Genomic DNA, 25,202 nt, shown 5'->3' with positions numbered 1-25,202 from the left:
TTTTCCTTTGTATCTTGTAATTGCTTCATATTGGTTTGTCAAGGTTCCTTAAGTTTCTCAATAGTGGTCCTTGGCAGCCAGTGGAAGACAAATTGTTGCCAGTACCAAATATTTACAGCAATAATAAATATTTAATTGTGCAAGTCCCTTTCTCCTTCCCCAAAGTCAGCTCTATTGGCTCAAGACTCTGGCTACAGGATCTGGCAGGTTGGGTCTGCTCAGTAATGAACAGTGCCCTGGTTTTCCTCTCTGCCTTTGTTTATTACAAGGGTGGATATATTAATCAGAAGGGGTATGGCAGTTCATAATGCCAAGATATTTTTTTAGCGAGCCGAACTTAACAGACTCTTTCCTCTTCCCTCAAGAAAAAAAGAAAAAAGCTGGCTGACTTCTTCAGTAAATAGAAGGGAAAGTTGGCACTGCATGATGGAGAACTATGAGGAAAAATAACAAAAATATGTAGTCACTTGAAAGCAAAGCAAAACACCTAGAAAAAAGTTTTCTGTAAAATGTATCTAAAGTGGTACATTTAGATCATATCTGTACTTTAGACCAAGTGACATAGTGACTGATAAAAGTCTGTTTGAACCTTATAATGTTCAGTTTTATAAAGGGATTTTTAAGAAGTCAGAGGAGCCAGGACTCTTCTTTTTAAAGTTATGTTTTTAAGATTCTTTAATAAATTACATCCATGACTTACTTTTCACCTATTTTTGTTTCCTATGTTACATAATATCACTTTTAATGGACAAAAGCTTCTTTTTTTTGTGGTGAACTGAAACTGCAAGATTTTACTCAGCGAAATAGCATTCTTACCTACCTACCTTGTTTATTTTGATAAAATTATGATTTGGTAATAAAATATGTATTTGCTTTGAAAGCACCCCACATAACTTCATGTCATGTAAATCCTCCCAGGTTATCCTTGGCAGAATGAATAATTTCTGTCTCTCCCGAACTCTCAATTAAAAATGAAAAAAAACAACAACACAAATTTCTGTTTGCCTTCTTGATTTCAAAGGGATCCATATCCCCTTCTATTTATTTTGCATATCTAGAACAACTTGATTGTTCTCTGGACAACTCACAGTCATCCAGAAGAGCAAAATAATCATAATTGGCTTTTTCATCATTCATAGGCTGTTTGTCCAATTCCCAGTCTATTTCCATCTATGTCTTTTCCCAATATCATTAGACTATGATATCCCAAACATCCTAATAATAATGGAGGAGTTTCCCTCTATGCTTGCTCGAAAGAAAGATTTGTTTGTGGGGCAAGTATATTTTGCTTATGTATTTATTGTGGTACTTCATGAGTGCAGATTTTTTTAATGTATATGAATCTGGGCTCTTGGATTTTTCTTTTTGCGAAGTATGTGTTTGTGCCATTTAAAAACAACATTGGATGATTCTTGTTACTTTTGTTTTTGTGCAGTATATCTTCCTATGTTTTCTTTGGGTGGAGCGTTGGTATGAATTTTTTTCCCTGGGAAATGTGAAGTTTACAACTTGTTTGTTTGTATTGCTCCTTTTGTTATTTTCTGTATGTGTGAGTTTGGTGGTTCAGCTATAAATTTTTATATAATGTATGTCTTTTGCCCATGTGTATTTTTCTGAGCTTTGCAAGTTTTCCATCTGTGACATGGATATTTTTTGTAGTTTGGGGAAGCAGATACATGATTTGCATTTAGTAATCAGTTCTTTTCTTCTGCTTTCGACTCAGATAAAACAGATACAGACACAGTTGTTATCAGAGAGGAGTTGGAAAGAAAATGCAAGAAAGTAAAATTTACTTTTGGACTGATAGAGTGCTGACTCACTTAAAAATAAGCCAAGAGTAACATAGGATTCAGAGTTTCAGATGTGAAAAACTAAACTAAGGTTTTAGGATTTAATCTAGATTAGGATTTGTTCCCAAATTAAATTCTGATTTGTTACTTTAGATAGATTCAGATATTAAAATGAGTTATGAAGGAAACTATTTGTGGAATAACATCATGTATGAACATATTAAAGATATACTCAAAGTTACTCAGAGAATTTATCTCAGAGTGTCACTGGTAAATGCTATTCAATATCAGGTCCAGTTTCAATGATTGATGCAGAATTCTTTTGAAACAATTCCAATCTCTGTTTCTTTATTATGTAAAATATATACATCCCTTTGAAAGGAAAATTACTTTAGCATTCCATCACCTCATTTCATATCTAGAAAAGAGGATGATTATTTTACTTGCTCTCAACTTTGACTTACTGTTGGATGTTCATAGATACTGTAAAATCTTAAAAGTAACCATACTGTGGGAATTAGTATCCTTCTATCATTAGCCCAGAATATATCATCAAATAACATTTCCTGGGCTATATTCTCTAAATATTTGCAGAAAAAAGCTCATTCTGATGGACAAGAGGACTCAATGTCTGGTAAGTTTTTTAAGTAGAAAACTTAGTAGCATAACGCCTTCAACAATGTTATAAATGGCTCAAAGTAAATAGTCTGATTTTATTTCTATGATTAGCAATATAAATTCAAAAGTTGCAGTAATACTATCCTTTATGGCAAATGATTGTGCACCTTGGTGATATTGGAAGCATTATTAATGGTCAGCCAGCCACTATTTATATCTAGAGCAGAGCTAGTGCAAATTCATCCTATATCATTTAATTTTGGCTTTTTAGTGATACGTTTATCTTGTAGTCTTTTCTCCTTTATCAAGTTTATAGAAAAAGTAAACCGAGATTTCCATCAGTTTCTCACTCCTTTTTTCAAGCTTGACTTACTTAGTATCCTTGGCAGTGACATGATGTTAAAGCCTTGGTGGTACAATTTCTTTGGAAGCTGCAGAAGACCTTTATATAGGTAGTCCTTGGTTTATGACCACAATTTAGGTAAAAAAAATCCATTGTAAAGCAAGGTGGTTAGGTGAGTCATGCCAATTTTATAAACTTTTTGCCATAGCTGTTAAGTGAATCTCTGTAAGTTGTTAATTGAATCAGCTGTGGTTGTTAAGCAACTCTGGCTCCTTCCATTATCAGAAGCTGGCTGGAAGGTTGCAAATGATCTTGAGACTGGCAACCATTTACATGCATGCCAGTTGGCAAGTGTCCAAATTTTGATCACATGACCTTTGGGATGCAGCAACTGTTGTAAGGACTGATTGTAAATCACTTTTTAGTGCCATCACTAAATGAGTGATTGTAAATCTGGTGTATTACACAATCCCTTTTGGAGCAACTTTCCAAATTAAGTATCTCTAGTATTGCTTTCTGAGGACAAGAGTTAGTCGAGATGTTCTAGATCAGGGGTGTCAAACTCAATTTCATTGAGGGCTGCATCAGGGTTGTGTTTGATCTTGGGGGATGGGGACGGGGTGTGCATGACCAGGATGGGCATGGCCAGCTCGATGTCACTTGTGTTGGGAGCACCTGTGGTGGCTTGAGAGTTCTGCCAGTGAAAACAGGCTCCCGAGCTCCGTTTTCATCTGTGACAGCTTCCTGCAATCCTCTGCCAGCGTAAATGGAGCTTGTGAGGGCCGCATACGGCCCTCACAAGCTCTGTTTTCACTGGCCAAGGCATCTAGGGCCAGTCCTTTGCTGCTTCCAGAGTGGCCCCGTGGACCAGATCTAGGCCCCGGGCCTTGAGTTTGACACCCCTGTTCTAGACTGTCTACTATTTTGATCTGCATCTAGCAGCGAATAGTTAGACTGCACATGCTCAGGGAGAGCTTTCCCAGTGGAAAACAGGAAGCTTATTTATATCAATTTTGAAAGATCACGAAGCAGGAATAAAATACAACTGATGAAAGTCTTTTCAACGTGCTTACATTACACTTGGATATACCGGTAAATTCTAAGTCCCTTGTGCACACTTTCTTTCACTGAAAATTGCAAAATGTAATATTCAAAAAGAAAAGCTGTTTATTATCTATACATATGTAAGGATGTCTGAATACAGAGATGTGTATGTTTTGATAGTACGATATCAAGATTGCATCTAACCCCTGTGTGGAAAGAAATCGGGGGGGGGGGGGAAGGATGCCATGGTTATTCTCCCTATTCTAATTATCATTTGTAGTGTGTGTATGTGTTGATGTTCTGTGAACATTTTTCTTGACAATGGGTCATCAGAAATAAAGGCCTTTGCCTTTTTGATATCAGCAGAAGTTTTTAGGCTTTTCTGTCATGTTTTTACAGGTCAGGTCTAACGAACTTTCCATTTTTACCACCACCCTGATTCTTGTTCTGATGGAGTAATTGTATCCATGGGGGTTGTAGAGCTATTCCTTGGTGGGGTGCTGGAAGGAAACATATCCATGAAAACTTTGACAGATTTTGTCCACAAAAGAAATTGGAGAGGAGAATTGTGAAGGAACAAAACATTTATGGAAAATATATAGCCAATATATGTTTGGTAACTACAACTAAAAGTTGGGGCTATGGTGATTGGTAAATTGGTGATGTCTTGGGGTTTTCTTGCAGTACTTTGTCAAGACATTTAATCAATAATTATTCAGTACTGGTTCTGGCTATTCTAATGCCATGGTAAGATGATGACTTTGTATTTATGATACTTTGAAAGCCTTAACAAACAATTATGTGCATGCATATGTTTTGGGCAAAAGCCTGATTTTTAGTTAGAACAACAATAAAGATCTTGAGTTATAGGGTTATGTAGTAAACATTCTTCCTAGGACTGTAAATTTCAAACTGTAGGTAGCTAAATTACATACATGAATATTCCTTTTTGGTACCTGTTTAGTCTAGATTAAACTATTTTCCCTGATGTGCTGGACTTTTGTCTCTATGCAGGCAGTATATTATTTATTACTTAAGTAATTACTTATCATAAGCCATTACTTATCATTCTATAACTCTTTGTTTTTACTGACAATAAATTGTTGTAATGTGATTTTTTTCCCCTGGCTCTGCTTCACAGTGCATTCAGTGCAACAGTTTCTAAAGAGGTTGACTTAGCATTATACTGCACATGAATCTGTGAGGTAACACAGTAAGGCGATCAGTTTGTCTCATAGAAATGTTTGTAGCGTTAATTTTTGTGTGATTAGGGAATTTGTCTTTCAATCCCCCCCCCCAAATCTTGTAAACTCAGAGCTGCAAGCATCCCCTCTACAATTTGTCATATTTGATACTGGTTCTTTGGTCTTGTTGCCCAGGAACTGACATTTCTTAAGTACTTGCTTGATTTTGACGTTTGGATCTACATTGGAATAGTTCTCTCTTCTACTGCTTCTCTATTAGTTTTATTGGTAGTTAATTTATATATTCTTAAACATTGATATTTTACAGCATTCTGCTGTTTTAATATTTGTATTGCATTTTACTCTGAAGAACAGCATATGAATACTCAAGAAGAGACCTTGGCTCTATGTCTGAACAGAACTCTCTGCATTCTTAATTTTTGGCTCTGATGGCTGGAGGTTCTAAAGTTGTACCTCAGAAAAATCTAGCAGGAAAGAGTTCCAATAATGGCTTTGCTATAAATTGTCTTGTCTAGATGAGTTTATATCACATTTTTTGAGTACTGATTAAAAGTAAAAAAAAAATTCCACATAGTTGAGAATGATCTTTATTAACCATGGGAGTATTAAATAATGAGAATTATGCTTACATGTTTTCTTCCTCCTCCTATTATATGATAGGAAAAAATCTGGATTGTTAAACCACATCTTCTTGTTATATTAAGGTAGGAACTGCAGCTTGATTTCTGATTATAAATAGAGGCAAAAACCAGAAAGATCTGGTTTCTCAGTACATATATAATGGGAAATTAAGGTTTAATAAAATCTTGCTGTTTCTAATCCTGGTACATAAGAGAAATGTACAATGATATTTTCCGCTATTAAATCCTAACTGTATTTTTGTCTAAGAATATGTTCAAAGTTTTAGTATATTTTTACTGTATTATCAATTTAATAGATAGGTATACTGTATGCAAGGTAAGCTTTAATGGGATTTTTTTTTAGTATAGATGGAATCCTGAACTGTTCTTGTCCCACTTAGGCACTCCCATGTTGTCAACTCTGGAGATGTATGTGCATTTTGTATGATTCATTGTTATATAAAACAATGTAAACTTAAAAAGTACCCACCTATTATTATTTCTCTTCTCTCAAATGTTGGATAATGCATAGATACGTATAGAGCTACTCATTACAAAATCCAGCTGTCCAGTAGTCTATGCTATTAAGTTTACAGTTCCATACTCCGATATCACCGTTGCTTTATTCTCCGCATGAAATGGATTGTATCAGGGTGAAAATGAAGTTATGCGCTTTTGAACTTCAGATTGATATAGTGTTCACTGAGGTAGGATCTGTTGCCATTATGTGCTTGGTATGGTTAAGTTGCAACATTTTTTAAAAATTACTAATATGCTAATTTGAAAATGAAAGTCCACATTGATGCTTGTAGAACTTGCCAGAAGAGAAGAGATTCCTATATGATTCATAGGCATAGAGGGGAACAACAATCTCATTTTTCCAGTGTGTATTGTGCTGGATTGTGAATATCCTCTCAGTTCTCAATGGAACTGAAGGCCCCATCATAAAAGCTGCCAATGTAACTGATATTTAACTTGCTGCCATGTGGCATTCTTATTGCAGGTTAGAAATTAAATGGATAGGGAGATTCATTTTGTGTTATGGAGACGGAGGTGTTCCCCAATATATGTGAGAAACTGTTTTTTTACACATTGATGCTTACTACCTTGTGGTTATGTATCCTTCATATTCTAAATCCTTCAGAATTATGAGTCTAATTTGTTTATTCTATAAAATTGTGGTAAAAATCTTCAGAAAAAGTAATAACTCTTAGAACTGGGCTGCGCTATGTGATATATATGTTGTGTTTTGGAGTTCTTGAGGACAACTTCGTACAGTGCCTGTATAAGAAGACAAGAATGCATAGGGATAGCTGGAAAGTGTCCATTTAATTATTGTTTTTAGATTGTCTCCATTTGTTGTCTTAATCCACTCAGAAAAAGTATTTTCAGATTTTCAAAGCAATATGGAAATGCTTTCAGCAGAAACTGTTGTAGCTGTTTTTGCGGCCTCTGAATTTTATAGTAGTTGAAACTCTGGCACAATTGGATTTGCAGAATTACAACTATTTTTAAATGAAAAAAAAATAGTTTTAGTTACTCCTAACATGTGTATACATGTAATATTTCATGATATAAACAGTTTAGCTTTTGCTTAATAGCTTGTGGTGGAACTAATAAACTAATTTACCATGTTGTTTCTTGCATGACTGAAGTCGCTGATTCAGTTTCTTTTAAAGCTGAGGAGAAAATAGATAATGTGGCCAGAGTTCCACTAATAAAGTGTTAGTGTTTTGCATTGTATGGACCGCAGAAACTGTCATTAAAAACACTGTGGCTTATTAGAATGAGTGAACTGCCATCATCTATGGACCGCATCTTCTGCACGAGAATGTTTTATGTGAAAAATAGGATCAGACTGAAATTATAAAGCATATCCTGCAAAAAACAGTTTAAAAGATTGTCTTTGAGGACAAACAATAAATGATACAAACCCAGGGTAGTGGTTGCTTGACTTTATGCAATTTCAATTGGCTTGGCTAATACTTAGTCCCTTAACTACGTTTACTCATGGCAATGGAGAGTTTGATCCTATTAGAATAGACCTTTTACCCGTGAACTGGAGATCTGTAACTTAAAGTCAGGAAACAAACTATAAATTAACATTAAAGCAGAGTTCCGTGGTTCTGTTGTCTTACACATTTGTACCCATCTGTTTATTTTAGTTTCCTATTATTATGTGACATTAATGTTGCTAATTAAGAAGAAAATCTTTTTTTCCAAGTAAGGAACAACTTTCCCTCTCTTTCTCCATTTACCACCTATCTCATATTATAAGATGACCTTTGAATTTGGATAGGAGTGCAAAGGAGAAGACGCTTGTCCAGATACCATGGCACCAGATAAAGCTGTACATTGCTTTAAAGCTATAATACCAGTTTGATTTTGAAATAGTTCATTGAAAACCAATGACAAAGTATTCATGACTGTTAATCAAGACCTGCGAAAATAATCATAAAATCCTTTGGGGCCTAATTTAAATTTACAGTTCTGTTCTTAAATTAGCCCATGTAAAATGTATTGCAATAATCTAAAATTATGGAAATGTGGGCAAGAGCCAAATTATATTTATTCAGATATGACCACATGTGTGTTATCAGTTTCCAAAGAGAAAGCCAAACTAGGAATCTTTAGAGGCAAATTCTTTCATACTAGATTGGATGTAACTCATTTGGTAGCCATTATTTGTACATCTTATCTGAAGTGATTATTTTGTTTATTGGTTTGTGTGCAACCAATTATTGTTAGATGGAAATTGTAGAATAATAGATTCGGATAGGGGTCTTTAGGTTATCAGATCCATGTTTAAATGAAGGACAACAGAGATAGGTAAATTAAGAGTTGAGTCTTGCCTATATCAATGATATCTCAAGCCATATCTCAGATAATCTCTCCCTGTGATTTTATATAAAATTTAAACATTAAAGAAGATAAAAGATGCTTTCTAAAACTCATTGTTTAGCTATGTAGAGGCATAGCAAAACTCTTCATTTATCACTTTCTTAAGCCAATCATCCAAGTGCTACAGTGATTATGTTTCTGTGATACCATCAAGTTGTAATCTAGATGAACTGCCTAGAAACATACTAAGGTTGATGGTGTTGAAAGTCTTATCAGTAGTGCAGATCCTTGTTCTTTCCATTCAAATAATCTTGCCAGGTGATCAGTCCAGTTCAGTTTCAAAACCTGATTAAAATGAGGCTAGAAAAGTAATTTCATCCAAGGTTGTATGTAGTTCCCTGGTGACTTCTTTTTACAAGCACCTTGCCCATTCATTAGCCCATATATGAGCTCTTGAATGTAAGAGGATTATGCTGGATCAGACTAGAATCTTGTCAGATCCATTGTTGATATACATAACTTCTGATACTGGAAGGAATATTATATAACCAAGTGACTGGTAGGTATGAATTGTATTATTCTCCTTGAATTTATATAATCCAATCTGAAAACTCTTCTTATTTATATATGCTTGCTACACATCAGATAATCTTTTTGTAGAAATAATTCCTCTGATCAGTAGTAGGAATCTGTAGATACAGGAAATGTGAGAATAGAATTTAATTTACTTCTTGCAATAGACTTAAGTTTTTCTAGTTGGAATAGCATTGGTTTATTTTGGAATTATATAAAGAGGGTTATAGATTGGGTAGATTTTTAACATTTGAAGATTTCAGCAATTTACTGCTCAGTTACAACTTTGTATATTTTGACAGTTTATCAGTAAAGGGTGAAAGTTTAATAATTTTAGGAGCAATTCTCTGAGGCTTATTTCATTCCCACAACACAAGGAAGAATTTGAATTGAGGAAACTCATTCGTAACTACAAGTAGTTGTACAGTAGATCTTCCTCTTCTTAAATTCTGTGATTCTTACGTTCATAATACTTATCATTAGATTTATACCCCATTTGCCTGTTTATGTAAGCATTATGTAAGGCGTAGAATAATTAAAAATCTAATTAGAATTTAAGATATGATACCTGGATTTCTCACTTCAAAAAATTATAAATCTAAAAAATAACCATCAATAAAATACATCCTTAGGGTTAGAAACAAGAAGCCCAATTTAAGGGCTATTAAAACTTGAAGCAATATTAAAGACTGAATCTTATCCCCTGAAGAAATTATGGCTATAGTAGTAGGATTCTTAATCACTGGTTGCATCTGCAAGCTTGTTATTTCAACTGCCTGGTGTGGTTCATTGCTATGTCTTCTCTCATCTGATATTTGAGGGTGTTGGACAACAGCCACTCTGTAGGGATTGGGCCCTTATTCGGTTTAGAAAACGTTACAAAGAATACACTGTTCTATTAATATGCCTCCCCTTTCCTCATCTGAAAATAATTTCAGATTTTTGTAGTGGTTCAGTACTGGCAGTGTTTTGGTACTTAGGTATTTTTCCAGGCACTCATCTACTTGTAACCCTAAATATATGGTATAAAATTATATTTTATATACAAAATTGTATTATATATTAAATGTAGGGAACTTGGTTATGACTTGGATCTGTGCTAAACAAAGACAGCAGAAATCTCTTTGTCTGTGAGTGATTAAGCCATTAGCTGTAGCTAATATTTGAGATGATGACTTAAAAATAAATGAATATACTTGACTGTCTCTCTGAATGGTTGAGCAATATGTTTTAATTTGCCAATGAACTCTTTCACTCAATGTGACCATATGTGAAGACACTTAGGGAGGGAAAAACAGTTGCTGGCTCTGAACTGAATATCCCATGGAGTAATTTATCCAAGTGCTGGCAGCATCTTGTAGAAGCTATGAGTAAAGGAAGTTAGATAAAATATGTACAAACTGACTGCCTTTGCCATCTTTCACTATTGAATTAAGGTTATTGTAAATGAACATTCCTGTTTGATTAGCTGAGAAGTTATTTAGAATGTTTGTCTCTCTCTGCAAATGTAAACATATATATTAAGGTGGGAAGCAAAGCAATCTCCTGTACTTTGTTTCTGGGGGGTTTTCAATTCAGCTAGAATTTCCTGAGTGTTATTGGGTATTTCTCTAAGTTTACAAGGTTTCAGTGGTAGGTTTCAACAGCAGGAAGCACTAGAAACAATATCTGTAAGAGGTTTTATTTCATTGATTTTCTACCCCTCATAAATTAATTTTTACTGTGATATATTCTCTTTTCTGATTAATTAGGTTGTGAAGAGAAATTATCTCTATTCAATGGTAAAACTCTGGTCCAAGCTGAAAGCTTGTATAGTGCATGAGGACATAATGTCAGGAGAAATATTATTTTAAAAATAATTCTCTTTACAAAAGCTTCTTAAAAGAAACTGTTTTCCTTTTCTGATGCCACCGTCTCCCCACCCCCCCTAATTAAACGGTTTGAATTTGCACGTTAACCGCTTGGCGTTTCCTCCGTGTCTCAGATGATTAGAAAGGGATATTCATTTATGCCTTTTAAACGCCACCCCGATTAAAATCAGAGAGATTTTTTTTTCCTTCATCAAAATCTAACATCCTTGAAAAATTAATTTGATGCCTCTTGTTATCAATTAATTGAATCTCGTTGGGAAGGAAGCTTGTTCAGCGGGTGGTTAGAGCTGGTCCTTCTGTTCTTAGCTGGTTTTTTTTTAACATACTCTTTTTTTCTCTTTTCTACCACTTCTTCCAAACAGTGTGGCATTGTACAACTTCATTATTATTTTACTCTTCTTATACAATGAAGGAATAAAATTTGGGTCTCTGCCACTCCCTCCCTTTTCTGGAGTTTCTTCATATAAAAGGAAAATATTTCCTCTATATCCAAAGGAAAAAAACATTAATTTTTAGCACTTTCTTGCTGCTAAAGGTGGGTCTTCATTTGCTTTCAAAAGGTGAAATTAGATATTTCATCTGAATCTCTATTCATTTAAAAATGCCTTAAACTTATGCCTTTTCTTTACCAAAGTAGTTTTTAAAACATGGATTCTTCCCACAATATGAATAGACTTTCAGCTTGAAGCATAAATAACTCTTTGTCATTTTCATTTTCTTAGACAAAAAGCTTAAATACAAAACACAAGTTTGTATTTAAGCTTTTTATCTAAGTTTTAGACAATTTTAAAATATTTTTAAAGAAGTAATATATAATACATCTTAAAGTTTTGACCTCTCTTCCCATATTACAGCAAAAGCATGGCTTAGTTATTTATCCAAATGTATGCACACTATGCTTAATAATATGTAATCCAGAGTAGGAAGTTTTATTTATTTATATTCCACCTTTATCATTATTTTAAATAACTCAAAGTGATGAGAAAATTTTGCCTCAAACAGAAAGGCAGGAGTAGTAAATGATCTATACTCCATCTATTTCCTCCTCCTCCACTTTCAAATTCCTGATCCTTAAATATATAGTATCTGTTATCCTGAAACATTAAAATCATGTATGTTCTATTTAAAATTAATATTTTTATTCTATGTTTTATTACCTGGTTCCTTGGGGTAACTTGATTAAAAGCATCTACAAATTACAATCTGTTTTTAACTGCATCTACACACATGTACGTACGTGTGTGTGTGTGTGTGTGTGTGTGTGTGTGTGTGTGTGTGTGTATTCTCACACCTGGATGAAAATGAATGCTGATGGTAGAACATTACGTAAAGCAATTGTGGAATGACAGCCTGAACTGTTGCAGGGATAAATTGACCAGCAATTCTACATAAGAAAAATATCACTGTTTACCTTGGTTAGTTTTTGCTGTTACTTAATTTATTTTTGAAAAGTGGATCTTTTTTCTAATTCTCAATAATGCTAATAAAAAGTAGAGCTTCAGGAGTTTTTCTAGCAAAACCATGTACAAAATGTAGAGAATAAGAGTATAAGAGAAACTTTACTATTTTCAATGGAGGAGGGAGTATCTAGATAGACTTCATGAACAACAGTATCCACATACTTAGGAAATTGGCGCTAGCTATTTTGAAATAGCTTTTCTTAAGGGCAAGTTGCATATTATTTCATCCAACCCCGTACTTTATAGATTAAATCCTATGCATGTGAATTTGAATGGGAGTATTTTGTATTAAGTGCTCTCAAGTTAACATGAAGCTGGCATAATACTTACATACTGTAATTTGTGTAGTAGTAGATGCAAAGCCTCTTTCAGAATGGGGATGGGAGACTATTGTTGGTCAATGAATGTCTTTCATTATAGGCAGAAGTAATATTGTTAATATTTGCAAGGACAGAAGGGCGTGGAGAGATACAGTGAATGGTGCTGATTTAAACTGGATAAAGCTATTTCTTTTTCTTAAAATCCATCCCCTTTTCTTTCTTTCTTTCTTTCTTTCTTTCTTTCTTTCTTTCTTTCTTTCTTTCTTTCTTTCTTTCTTTCTTTCTTTCTTTCTCTCTCTCCCTCCCTCCCTCCCTCCCTCCCTCCCTCTCTCTCTCTCTCTCTCTCCTGTAAAAAAGAATACCTAGATACATACTGCGTATGCGTGTTTATGTATGGATACACTGGAGGCGTATGAGTGGTTCAACATATATTGTACATAGTTTTCACCAATATCTCCAAATTTGTATGTGTGTGTGTATGTAGGTTAGGAACTTTTTTTTTTTTTGCATTAAATCAAACCATTTGTTTTGTACTACTTGCTGCAGTGGCTCTCCAAAATTCAGGCAAAATTTTGTTTCCTCATCCTATTTCGAGATATTGGTGGATGCTTTGCACGATATGTGTTGAGTTACTTATGTACCTCCAGTTTTGAAGCAATGGTGTATTGTGGTTTTTGTCATTGAGATTCATTGTGTAAGTTCTGTGTTGCTCCATGCCTAGACAGAACCTTCAATAAATGGCTGTGGGGATATCAACATAGAATAGTTTTTTAGTTAAGGTCATGTTGCAGCAAACTATATATTGGAATATTGTTTTACAAAAAATGTGTTATCTTAGATGCTTCTGCATGTGTATATGAAGCAACTATATTGTTAATCTTGCCATGAAAATGTTGTACTATGACTGGAAAAGATTTTTGCAATAAAATTATATAATGGAAATATGGTATGCGTATGTGTGTGTGTGTATGTACACACACAGACACAAACTATTAGTATGAGGCTTTATCTCAGGAACATTAAGGGCAGTGATTGTAAAGGTTTCTATATTCTAATGCATTTTGTTATAGAATGAATTAAGATATTGGTTAATAACATACATCCAAAGATATCTTTTGCTGGAGCTAGCTTAAATAGTTGTGCTGTATAATCATATAATGTATGGATTGGAAGGAATGTAATATTTCATCTACTCCAACCCTCTGTTCTGTGCAGCTATTCACTAAACCAACTTTGTCAGATGGGCCATCCAGCTATTCAGTTATATTATTGAGTGTTTACTATTTTAAAATCTATAAGTAGTGTTGTTAGAATGGACTAGATAACATTGATTCAAATATATTTAATAAAACAAGAGATCCTATTCAGATGATAGCTTTTGTATATAGATTTCAATAGTATCAGTGAGTTTCTTATATTGTATTGTGAAATAGTGAATAGTTGGTTGTCTAAGGATTGGCATTGATTGTCTGCATCAGAGATTTTTTGCTTACCATGAGGTAAAACCTTGCACTATTAAAATACTAGCTCACATGGAAGTCTTTGTATGTACAACAGGGAAACAAGAAAAGAGTTGCAACAAGAATAAGGGGGCTGGCTAGCTCCCTAAAAGCCCCCCCATCCCTTTTATTTTAATATTTTTAACTTTTATACATACTATTTCATATTTTTATATTTTACTGTACACTGCTTAGGGTCCCTCTTTGAGATGGGCAGTTCAGCCAGGTGAAAAACAAATAAAAATAATAAAAAATAACCACCTGCTTGAATTCCTGTGTTTTCCCTCTAGCAAATTAGCTAGAATGATGGAAAGAGAAAAATGGTCTCTTTCCATCACTACTATTGGCTTAACTATCTCTAGAAGTAGCCTATTTCATAGTATGGCTAGTATAGGTAGAAGATTTGCCTTCTAGCACATACCTCTGTGACTTCTTATGAGAAAGATCTTAATCAAACTCTCTTTAGAGGCTCCCTGTAGCTTCTAGATAGGCAGGACAATTTTGAACAATATGTTCCCTAAGGTAACACGATACCATGCTATATGAGGAACTGTTTATTTATTTATTAAAGAGTAATTGATTTGTATCTTTCCAAGTACATAATAAAGTATAAGTACTTTTAAGTTGCATACTTTTTATTTCACATAAAATTGCCTGACTATATTTTTCTTAAAACATATTTACTGATTCATGTCTGTACTTTCTAATATGAAATTTAAATTTAGCATTTGATTATTTTATCCTGTTAATGATTTCATTTGTATTTGCCTCAATATTGAATGTGGGATAAGAAAGAAAAGATAGTTTAAATTTATATATTCTAGCTAGTATACATTTGGCATTTCCATTATGGAATGTGAAATATTAAGATTCGGGACCTATACATTATTATTAGTAAACAAATTGAAAACAATAGCCATGTGCACAGAATGAGTTGGCATAAAAGTAGTTTTATAGGCTGTATTTAAAAGTGTTATGTGGGGAATATTACAGTCTTGCTACTGTACATACAATATTGTACAATTTATATATTCATACAGTGTATTAAGACTGAGTTACAAAAGTAGTTTAACAAAGTTAGAAAATCTAGCTAAAATCCATGTATTTTGTAGTGGATATTGACTTAAAATGAGCCATAAATATTTTAATTACTACTTTCTCAGCTAGTTTGCTCTTATTTTGATGGTCAAAAATACATATTTGAGGAAGTTGTTATATAGATTAAGAGAAAGAACAAATTATATAAACATGTAAACTAAAATTCCATAAGATAAAATGTTTTTTTGTATAGAAAATAAATTTATTTCCCAAAGAACAGCAATAATATCCTCAAAACAAGCAGATAATCCAAACCTAAGCAGGCAGTTGAATGAAGCAAATTTAGCAACCTTTTTAGAGCTTTAACCGGGAAGTGTCTACTAGTAAGAAATGAAATATCTTGGGCTCAACCTTTACACCTAAATATACCAGTCTAAATTGCAGAAATAAGGAGAAATTTCCTGACAGGTAGATCAATTAATCAATGGAATGGCTTCCCTTCAGAAGTTGTGGATGCTCTATTACTGAAGGTTTTTAAGAAGAGATTGGGCAACCATTTATCTGAAATGCTGTAGGATCTCCTGCTTGAGCAGGAGGGTTGAACCAGAAGACCTCCAAGGTTCCTTCCCACTCTGTTATTCTTTTTAATGTGCTGTGCAACAATATGTAAGTTATTGATTAAGTGGCAACTTTCAATCACATGAAGTGGCATTTTAAATAGGAAATGTTATAAAATCATAGAATTATGGAGTTGGATGAGACTACAGGTATCATCTAGTTCAACCCACTGCAAGGTATTTGAAAACCATTAAACCATGAATGGGTGATTGTCCAGCCTCTTCTTAAAACCTCTAGTTGAAGAACTCATGCTTTCTAGGAGTAGATTGTTCCACAATTGAACAGATCTTACTGTTGGGAAATGTTCTCTCATATTTAAGCAAAACATAAGTAGTTGCTGTTTGTCTCCATTATTTCTGATCATAGTTTCTGAATAATAGTTCCTGCTATCTTCCTTATGGCACCTTTTTATATAACTGAACATATATCACACACACACACACACACACACACACACACACACACTTCTTTTCTCCATACTTTGCTTATGTGCACCTCTGAACCACTCTGGCTGCTACAAGGACATCAGGGGTGGGTTTCACTTACCTCTACTGGTTTGCTTGTGCATGATGAGTGATGAGGTTGGTGGGTCAAGTGCCTGAACTGGTAGTGACAATGTCACCATGGACCAATGCAATATAATTGTAGTAATAATATAATGTAAAACAAACAAGACAAAACAATAATAGAATGTATGTGACGCTGCCATAGCAATGTCCTCAACTTTGTCCCTATTTGTAGGGCTTTATATGTGAGAGATGAAACACCAACCCTATTTTTTAGAGGGTTTGAAACATGCTCTTTCTAATGAGAATGATTTAAAAGAGTTCCCAGAAGGTCTTTTTTTGTGAAAGCGGGCTGAAAATACCCTATTTTTGGCATTTTTACAAAAACCATCACCTTTACACTCAATTTGTGAACTATTGGAAAGCAGCAGGAGAATGAAATTTTATATTCAAAAATCTTGTGTTGCTAAGTTATTACGTACAAAGTTTCATGTTTTTCATACTTTTCCTTCCAGAGATATAAAAAGCCAAACTTTACCCCTTTTTTGTGCCGCAGTCATTTTTGGCCAACTTTGCTCCAAATTATCTAGATGGAGATCACTCATGAGAATGTTTCTATTATTTTGTTTAATAGAGCACAAGAAGTTGTATAAGATGGCCAAGTTTTGTTTCTCTCAACAAAATATTGCCGGAGATATTATGACTCAAAGTTGCTGAAATCGCAGAGTCAGGTTTCCGTGCATTTCATCAGCCAAGGGCCCAGGGGAGGGGTGGGGGAGTGGCGGTGATTATTAGGGAAAGTCTTTGTCCGAGGGAGACCACTGTTCCTCAGATAGCCGGATGTGAGTCCCTTTGTGTGAAGTGGGGCCGTGGGGTGCAGATGAGTTTGCTGGCCACGTACCTGGCTCCCTGCCACGTGGCAGCGACCCTGCCCGAGCTACTCGACGTCATTGCCGGGGTGGCGGTTGATACCCCCAGACTTATTGTCATGGGGGATTTCAACCTTCCATCTGCGGGTGAGGCGTCAGAGGTGGCTCGAGAGTTCATGGCTTCCATGACAGCCATGGACCTGACCCAGGTAGTTCAAGGCCCCACTCACATAGGGGGACACACTCTGGACTTGATTTTTATCTCTGGTCAGTGGTTGAATGATCTTGGTAGAGGGGATCTAGACATCAAACCCTTGTCATGGACAGATCATTCGCTCCTCCACCTGGACTTTCCTACCGCTTTCCCCCACCGCAGGGAGACGGAACCGACCAGATGGTTCCGTCCCAGGCGCCTGATGGACCCCGAAAGGTTCCTGACGGAGCTTGGGCCGTTTCCTGAGACTCTGACACACAACTCGACTGAAGAGCTGGTGGCCGCCTGGGAAAGGGCGGCCGCTGGAGCTTTGGACTGCGTCGTGCCTTTGCGGCCTCTGACCCGATGCCGAACTCAATTGGCTCCATGGTTCTCTGAGGAGCTGAGAGAGATGAAGCGTCGGAAAAGACGCCTAGAGAGCATTTGGAGGACTAGTCAATCCGATTCCGACCGGACACAGGTGAGGTCTTATATCAAGACCTACCTAGTGGCGATAAAAGCGGCAAAATCTAACCATCTTTCCGCTCTTATCGCATCTGCAGAGAACCACCCAGCCGCCCTGTTTAGGGTGACCCACTCCCTTCTTCGGGGGGGAGTGCGGGAAGATCCCTTGCAGGGTCGTGCTGAGGATTTTGTGCAATTCCTGCACGATAAAGTCGCTCGGATTCGGGAAGGCTTGGACTCCGATTGGATTAGTCCACGGGAGGAGACGAGGGTAGGTCTTGAGAATGTTATCTGGGAGGAGTTTGATCCTGTGGCTCCCGAGGATGTGGACAGGGTTCTGGGTAAGATTAGTGCCGCCACGTGTTTATTGGACCCGTGTCCCTCCTGGTTGGTACTGGCCTCCCGGGAGGTTACACGAGGCTGGCTCCAGGGGATTATAACTGCTTCTTTGAGCGAGGGTGCCTTTCCTGCCACCTTGAAAGAGGCAGTAGTGAGGCCCCTCCTCAAGAAGCCTTCCCTGGACCCGGCTGAATTAGCCAACTATCGTCCGGTCTCCAACCTTCGTTTTGTGGCGAAGGTTGTTGAGAGCGTGGTGGCACGACAGCTTCCCCGACACCTGGATGAAGCTATCTATCTGGACCCATGCCAGTCGGGCTTCAGGCAGGGGCACAGCACAGAAACGGCATTGGTTGCGTTGGTGGATGATCTCTGGAGGGCTCGGGACAGGGGTTGTTCCTCTGTCCTAGTCCTATTAGACCTCTCAGCGGCTTTTGATACCATCGACCATGGTATCATGCTGCGGCGGTTGAGGGGGTTGGGAATAGGGGGCACCGTTCTGCGGTGGTTCTCCTCCTTCCTCTCCAACCGCTCGCAGTTTGTGTTGGCAGGGGGACAGAGGTCGACCTCGAGGCATCTCGCATGGGGAGTGCCGCAAGGGTCGGTCCTCTTGCCCCTCCTGTTCAACATTTATGTGAAGCCGCTGGGTGAGATCATCCGTGGTTTTGGGGTGAAGTGTCACCTGTACGCTGACGACACTCAGCTGTACATCTCCACCCCAGACCACCCCAACGATGCCCTTGATGTGATGTCTCGCTGCCTGGAGGCCGTGCGGGTCTGGATGGGGAGGAACAGGCTCAGACTCAACCCTTCCAAGACCGAGTGGTTGTGGCTCCCGGCGTCCCGATATAGTCAGCAGGTGCCATCGCTGACTATTGGGGGTGAATCTTTGCCCCCCACAGAGAGGGCTCGCAATCTGGGTGTCCTCCTGGACGCACGGCTGTCTTTAGAAGAACATATGACGGCCGTGGCCAGGGGGGCCTTTTATCAGGTCCGCCTGATTCACCAGTTGCAGCCCTTTCTGGATCGGGACGCCCTGCGCACAGTCACTCATGCCCTTGTTACCTCCCGGTTGGACTACTGTAATGCTCTCTACATGGGGCTCCCCTTGAAGAGCACTCGGAGGCTCCAACTGGTCCAGAATGCGGCCACGCGGCTGGTTATGGGTGCAACCCGTTGCACCCACGTGACACCCCTCCTGCGCGAGCTGCACTGGCTCCCAGTGGTCTTCCGGGTGTGATTCAAGGTGTTGGTTACCACCTTTAAAGTGCTCCATGGCATAGGACCTGGGTACCTTCGAGACCGTCTTCTGCCACCAATAGCCTCCCACAGGCCAGTTCGCTCCCACAGAGAGGGTCTCCTCAGGGTGCCATCGGCCAAGTCATGTCGGCTGGCGACACCCAGGGGGAGGGCCTTCTCTGTGGGAGCCCCAGCCCTGTGGAATGAACTGCCCCCGGAAATTCGTAAGATTTCTGACCTCCGGGTATTTCGCTGCGCACTCAAGACCCTATTGTTCCGCCAGGCTGGGTTAGCAATATAATTTTAAATTGGATGTTTTAAATTTTTGGGGTTTTAAATTAAGCCAAATTTATTTAATATTTTTAAATTATTTTAAATTGATGTTTATTCTGTTTTTAATTAGGCTGTACACCGCCCTGAGTCCTTCGGGAGAAGGGCGGTATAGAAATAAAATTATTATTATTATTATTATTATTATTATTATTATTATTATTATTATTATTATTATTATTATTATTATTATTATTATTCTGTCGAAGGCTGTGGAATGAGGTCATACAAATGACTGTATCTCCGCAAGTATTGCATCGGCAAATGTAACACTTTACCAATGTTCATTGGGGATGTGTGTGCATGTTCACACCAAATTTCATCAAAATCCGTGAGGGTTGAGCTGGGAGCCCCAGACCACTTGACATAGAATGACCGCTTTGTATCATCCTTCTATTCTCATTTAATCTGTCCATATTCTTCTGGAAGTGTGGTGCCTAGAACTGTATATAGAATTGTAGAGTAGAAAGACAGAAGGACTTCACAATCTTTGATTCAGTGCAGTAGCCGTTCTAGGAATTGTCTCACATGTCTCATCTTTAGCTTGTTTTCACTGAGCAGACACAAGTCTTTGTCCAATTTAGTGCTTCCAAGGCAGGAACCTTGCATCTTAAATATACAATCTATATTTTTCTCCCTAAATGTGATACCTTACATTTCTGCCTACTGAAGGATTTCTTGTTCATCTCAGCCCAATCTTTCAGCTTGTCCATATTAGATTTCTATTTTATTTTATCATCCTGAGTGTTGACAAGACCTCTCACATTTGTCAAGCAGCAGGTCAACCCTTTTATTCAGATCATTAATAAGGTTGCTAACCTGATTGACAGACTGTCTTAAATGTGGTTAGTCAACCAGTTTTGGACTCACTTTGCTGTAGTACCATCCAAACCACATTTCTATTGGTGGTCAGTGGGAACAACCTATGGCCTTGCTTTGCTGATTTTTGGGTAGATTATATCCATAGCATTCCTCTCATGTGCTTCATGACATTGAGCTTATCTTGCTTGGAATCCATATTTTCTGCATGAGTGTAAAAACATTTAAGATAAGAGTTGGATTCCATGTAGTTATTCTTCCCTTTTTTATGCCCAAAATTCTTTCATTGTCCATTACATGTAAATTCATTAATCACCAATGGTTTTATGACTCCTGTTCCCAGTCTCTGCTCTCTGGTTGGTACCATTGTTGAAAATCCACAACCTCTTTTGCTTGCACCAATCTTGCAATAAGGAGTTTACTTGAAATATTTTTATTTTTCTTATGAAATTTTGCCTTCAATAGGAAGTATTAATTAGAATAAGATGTGGGTCCCATTTATTTATTTATTTATTTAAATTTATATACCGCCCTTCTCCCAAAGAACTCAGGGCAGTAAACAGCCAAAGGTAACACATAGAATACAAAAATTTAAGAACAGTTTAAAAAACATATTAAACAATTTTGGCCCAACAATTAAAATACCCCTTTTAAAATTCAAATTAAAATTAAGCAATTGGAGAAGTTAGGCCAGTCCAGCTTGTTGAAATAAAAAAGTCTTGAGGGCCCGGTGGAAAGTACGTAAATCCGGGGGAGCTCATTCCAGAGGGCAGGTGCTCCCACAGAGAAAGCGCTCCCCCTGGGGGCCGCCAGTTGACATTGTTTGACTGACGGCACCCTGAGGAGCTCCTCTCTGTGGGAGCATACTGGCCAGTGGGAGGCTCTCGGTGGCAGAAGGCGGTCTCGTAGGTATCCAGGTCCTAAGCCATGGAGTGCTCTAAAGGTGGTCACCAACACCTTGAATCACACCCAGGAGCCAGTGCAGCTTGCGCAGGAGAGGTGTTACATGGGAGCGCCATGACGCTCCCACAATCACCCACGCGGCCGCATTCTGGACCAGTTGGAGCCTCCAAGTGCTCTTCAAGGGGAGCCCCATGTAGAGAGCATTACAGTAGTCCAGGCAGGAAGTGACGAGGGCATGAGTGACCATGCGCAAGGAGAAAGGGACGCAACTGGCTAATCAGGCGAACCTGATAGAACCTGATAGAAGGCCCCCCTGGCCATGACCATCACATGTTGTTCTAAGGACAGCCGTGCATCCAGGAGGACACCCAAGTTGAGAGCCCTCTCCATGGGGGCCAACAACTCGCCCCCAATAGTCAGAGATGGCACCAGCTGACTATATCGGGACGCCAGGAGCCACAGCCACTCGGTCTTGGAAGGGTTGAGCTTGAGCCTGTTCCTCCCCATCCAGATCCGCACGGCCTCCAGACACCGGGACATCACGTCAAGGGCATCATTGGGGTGGAAATGTACAGCTGAGTGTCATCAGCGCACTGATGGAACTTCACCCTGAAACCACGGATGATCTCACCCAGTGGCTTCACATAAATGTTGAACAGAAGGGGTGAGAGGACCGACCCTTGTGGCACCCCACACACAAGGCGCCTTGAGGTCAACCTCTGGCCCCCTGTCAACACAAACTGCGACTGGTCAGAGAGAAAGGAGGAGAACCACCGCAACACGGTGCCCCCCACCCCTAAACCCTCCAACCGGTGCAGCATGATACCATGGTCGATGGTATCAAAAGACGCTGAGAGATCTAATAGGACCAGGACCAAGGAACAACCCCTGTCCCGAGCCCTCCAGAGATCATCAACCAATGCGACCAATGCCATTTCTGTGCTGTACCTAGGTCTGAAACCCGACTGGAACGGATCAAGATAGATCACTTCATCCAGGTACTGGGGGAACTGTCGCGCCACCACACTCTCAACAACCTTCGCCACAAAGCGGAGGTTGGAGACTGGACGGTAATTTGCTAAAACAGCCGGGTCCAGGGAGGGCTTCTTGAGGAAGGGCCTCACCACCGTCTCTTTCAAGGTGGCGGGAAAGCAACCCTCTCTCAAAGAAGCATTGATAATCCTCTGGAGCCAGCCTCATGTAACCTCCCGGGAAGCCAGAACCAGCCAGGAGGGACACGGGTCCAATAAACATGTGGCCGCTCTGAGTCTACCCAGAATCCTGTCCATGTCTTCGGGGCTCACTGGGTCAAACTCCTCCCAGAAAACACTCTCAAGACATGCCTCCATCACCCCACCTGCATCTACCCAGTCAGAGTCCAAGCCTTCCTGAATTTGAGCGATTTTGTCATGCAGATACTGCACAAAATCCTCAGCCCTACCCTCCAAGGGGTCTTCCCGTGCTCCCAGATGGAGCAGGGAGCGGGTCACCCTAAACGGCGGCCGGGCGGTTATCTGCAGAAGCGATAAGAGTGGAAAAATAATTAAATTTTGCCTTTTTTCTCACCACTAGGTAGGTCTTAATATGAGACCTCACTAGTGTTTGGTCAGATTCAGAAAGGCTAGCCCTCCAACCGCTCTCCAGGTGTCTTTTCCAGCGCTTCATCTCCCTCAGCTCCTCGGAAAACCATGATCCTTCACCTCCTCGCAAAGCCATAAAATGTTATATGCTGCCTATCATATGTCCCCATATGAATGAGTAGAAAAGATCTGGAAACAATTCCAGTGAATTTTCTCATCTACAATGACAAGCTTCCTTTTCTTCCTGTTGATTGGTGATGGACTATTTCCATATTACCAGGTGACCGAGTTTCAGCTATGGGTTTGGAGTAGCTTTCTCATGTTTGTAGAAGCTTCCTGGAGGATAGAGTTTGAAATTGGTTGTCGAGGTGTAGGGGAATGGCCTACTTTGTGTTAATTTTGCTTCTGATGATAATGTGTTCCTAATTACTGTCATTCTCATCCTTTGATGAAATTGTAATCTTCTGTAATGGTATATGAAAAAGACCTTGAGAAACTGAGCAAAAAGATGCTGCCAAGGGAATGGTTAAATAAGAGATAGCATAACTTGCAACTAGATACAGCATAGCCTGCAGTTAGAGAATAGGCAGACCAAGAGGCTCAGAAAAAACCCTCCCTAGTTTCTCAGGCTGTAAAAGAGAGGGAGGGGAAAATGATACTTTCAATGTAGTTTCGCAATAAAGTAGAAATAGCTCATCTGTTTAAGGTTCCTATCAGGTTATGAAAGTTCTTTTTAGTAGTTAAGGGTAACACATCCATTATCCAATGAAAGTAACTGAGGTCCATAAACTATTAAACACATAATTAGTATTTAAAGTCCTTCAAGTCTTTTATTTTTTAGAATGCTTTGGTATATTTAAGTAAAATGTGGATATTTGTTCATACTATGGTCTGTACATTATTGTAAGTTAGGTAGTTTAAATTCTGTTATTAAATACAATTTGGTGTACATTAAAAAAGTTTTCAAACCTGATGGAAATAAGGTAAAGATTTGTCTGAACTTTGTTAAAGATTCTCCAGCCTTTTCCATTCTATGCTTATATAGGAAATTTTCCTATTCATATAGGAACAAGAGATCTGATTTACTATATCTCCTTGTTGAATACTTTTCATTGAAAACTGGGTTGTCTTTGCTTTCTTTTATAACTCTGTGCTGATGCACGATAGCAAGTATGACTGAAGTATCAGAAAATATGAGAATCTAGAAGCAGTTTACATACAAGTAAAACTCTTGGAATTTCTCCATTTACGGTACACATTCAAGGGTGCTGTATCTGTACCATCCTAGCTAGGAGATTACATTAAGAATCAGTAGCTTTTCTTCTCTTTCTTATATCCTTGCAGATGGACACAGTGAGGAGACTTGACCATTTTTGTCTCAGGCTGCTTCCTAGCAGCAAATATGTATGGTTTCCTGTTTCTGCTAAACAGTGAGGCAAGAGCCCTATGTGTGCAACGTCACTATTTAATTAGTCATCCCTGATTAACAAAACTTGGCGTTCAGCTTCCTTCTGCCCTCATCTTTCCTGGCTTCGAATCAATGGCTTTGATATGCTAATTAGGGAGTAATTTAATTTCAAAAGGCCGCAATTAACAAGGGTGTTGTGGACATGCTGTAGTTAAGCGGCGTAATCTAATTTGCATTAGTAACAAGCAGGGACTAATTAGAAGCTTAATTAGACACTTAGATGGCTCTTGTGTTTACTTTCTTAATGAGATGGAGTGGGGCTCTTTTTTAATCTTTTCAAGAGCTCAGCAGAAAGCAAGCAGTGGGTGAAACCAGAATGCCAACCCCTGGCACCTTTTCAGTTGCTGTAGGCAGCAAAAACAGGCCAGTTGCCTTACCCAGCCACTTTGCTTTTCTGTAGGGAAAAGGATTTCCTAATCTAACCTGTAGGTTTTCATATACAAGATTTCTAAAAATATCATATCTTTACTTGATGCTGGATTTAGGAAAGGGTTTGTGGTTTGTTTGTTTTTTTATCTTGACATTATAGAATTCTCCTAGCTGCTCACTTCTGAATTGGTTGAATGAGGCTGCTGGGAGTTGTAGTTCAAGATCTGAAAGGCTATAGGTTCCCTATGTTTCTAGTTGTTTTGAACGCTAAATGACTTTTTACTC

The 25,202-nt window shown here is 38.4% G+C and overlaps 1 protein-coding gene and 1 long non-coding RNA gene across 14 annotated transcripts in view; one reads left to right on the top strand and one right to left on the bottom strand.

Moving 5' to 3' along the window:
• Nucleotides 1–25,202, top strand: part of FOXP4 (forkhead box P4) — a 170,957-nt gene that overhangs the window by 9,375 nt on the left and 136,380 nt on the right. Inside the window, exon 1 of one of the 13 annotated variants that reach the window (XM_087889536.1) lies at nt 2,402–2,424. The exons of 11 other annotated variants lie outside the window; for them this stretch is intronic. The gene's annotated coding sequence lies outside the window, so the exon portion shown is untranslated. Of the gene's footprint in view, nt 1–2,401; nt 2,425–8,995; nt 9,021–25,202 lie in introns of those variants that run through there. One more of the 13 variants, XM_034414571.3, reaches the window with a different exon arrangement.
• The window catches only part of LOC117663946 (uncharacterized), a 54,823-nt gene that overhangs the window by 18,770 nt on the left and 10,851 nt on the right, over nt 1–25,202 (bottom strand). The gene's annotated exons all lie outside the window — the stretch shown is intronic.

Source organism: Pantherophis guttatus, chromosome 3 (assembly GCF_059756535.1).
Source record: "Pantherophis guttatus breed Tessera chromosome 3, ASM5975653v1, whole genome shotgun sequence".
In the NCBI taxonomy this organism is placed as follows: Eukaryota; Metazoa; Chordata; class Lepidosauria; order Squamata; family Colubridae; genus Pantherophis; species Pantherophis guttatus.
Note: the sequence above shows the minus strand (reverse complement) of the source record. Positions and strands in the feature narration are given on the sequence as shown.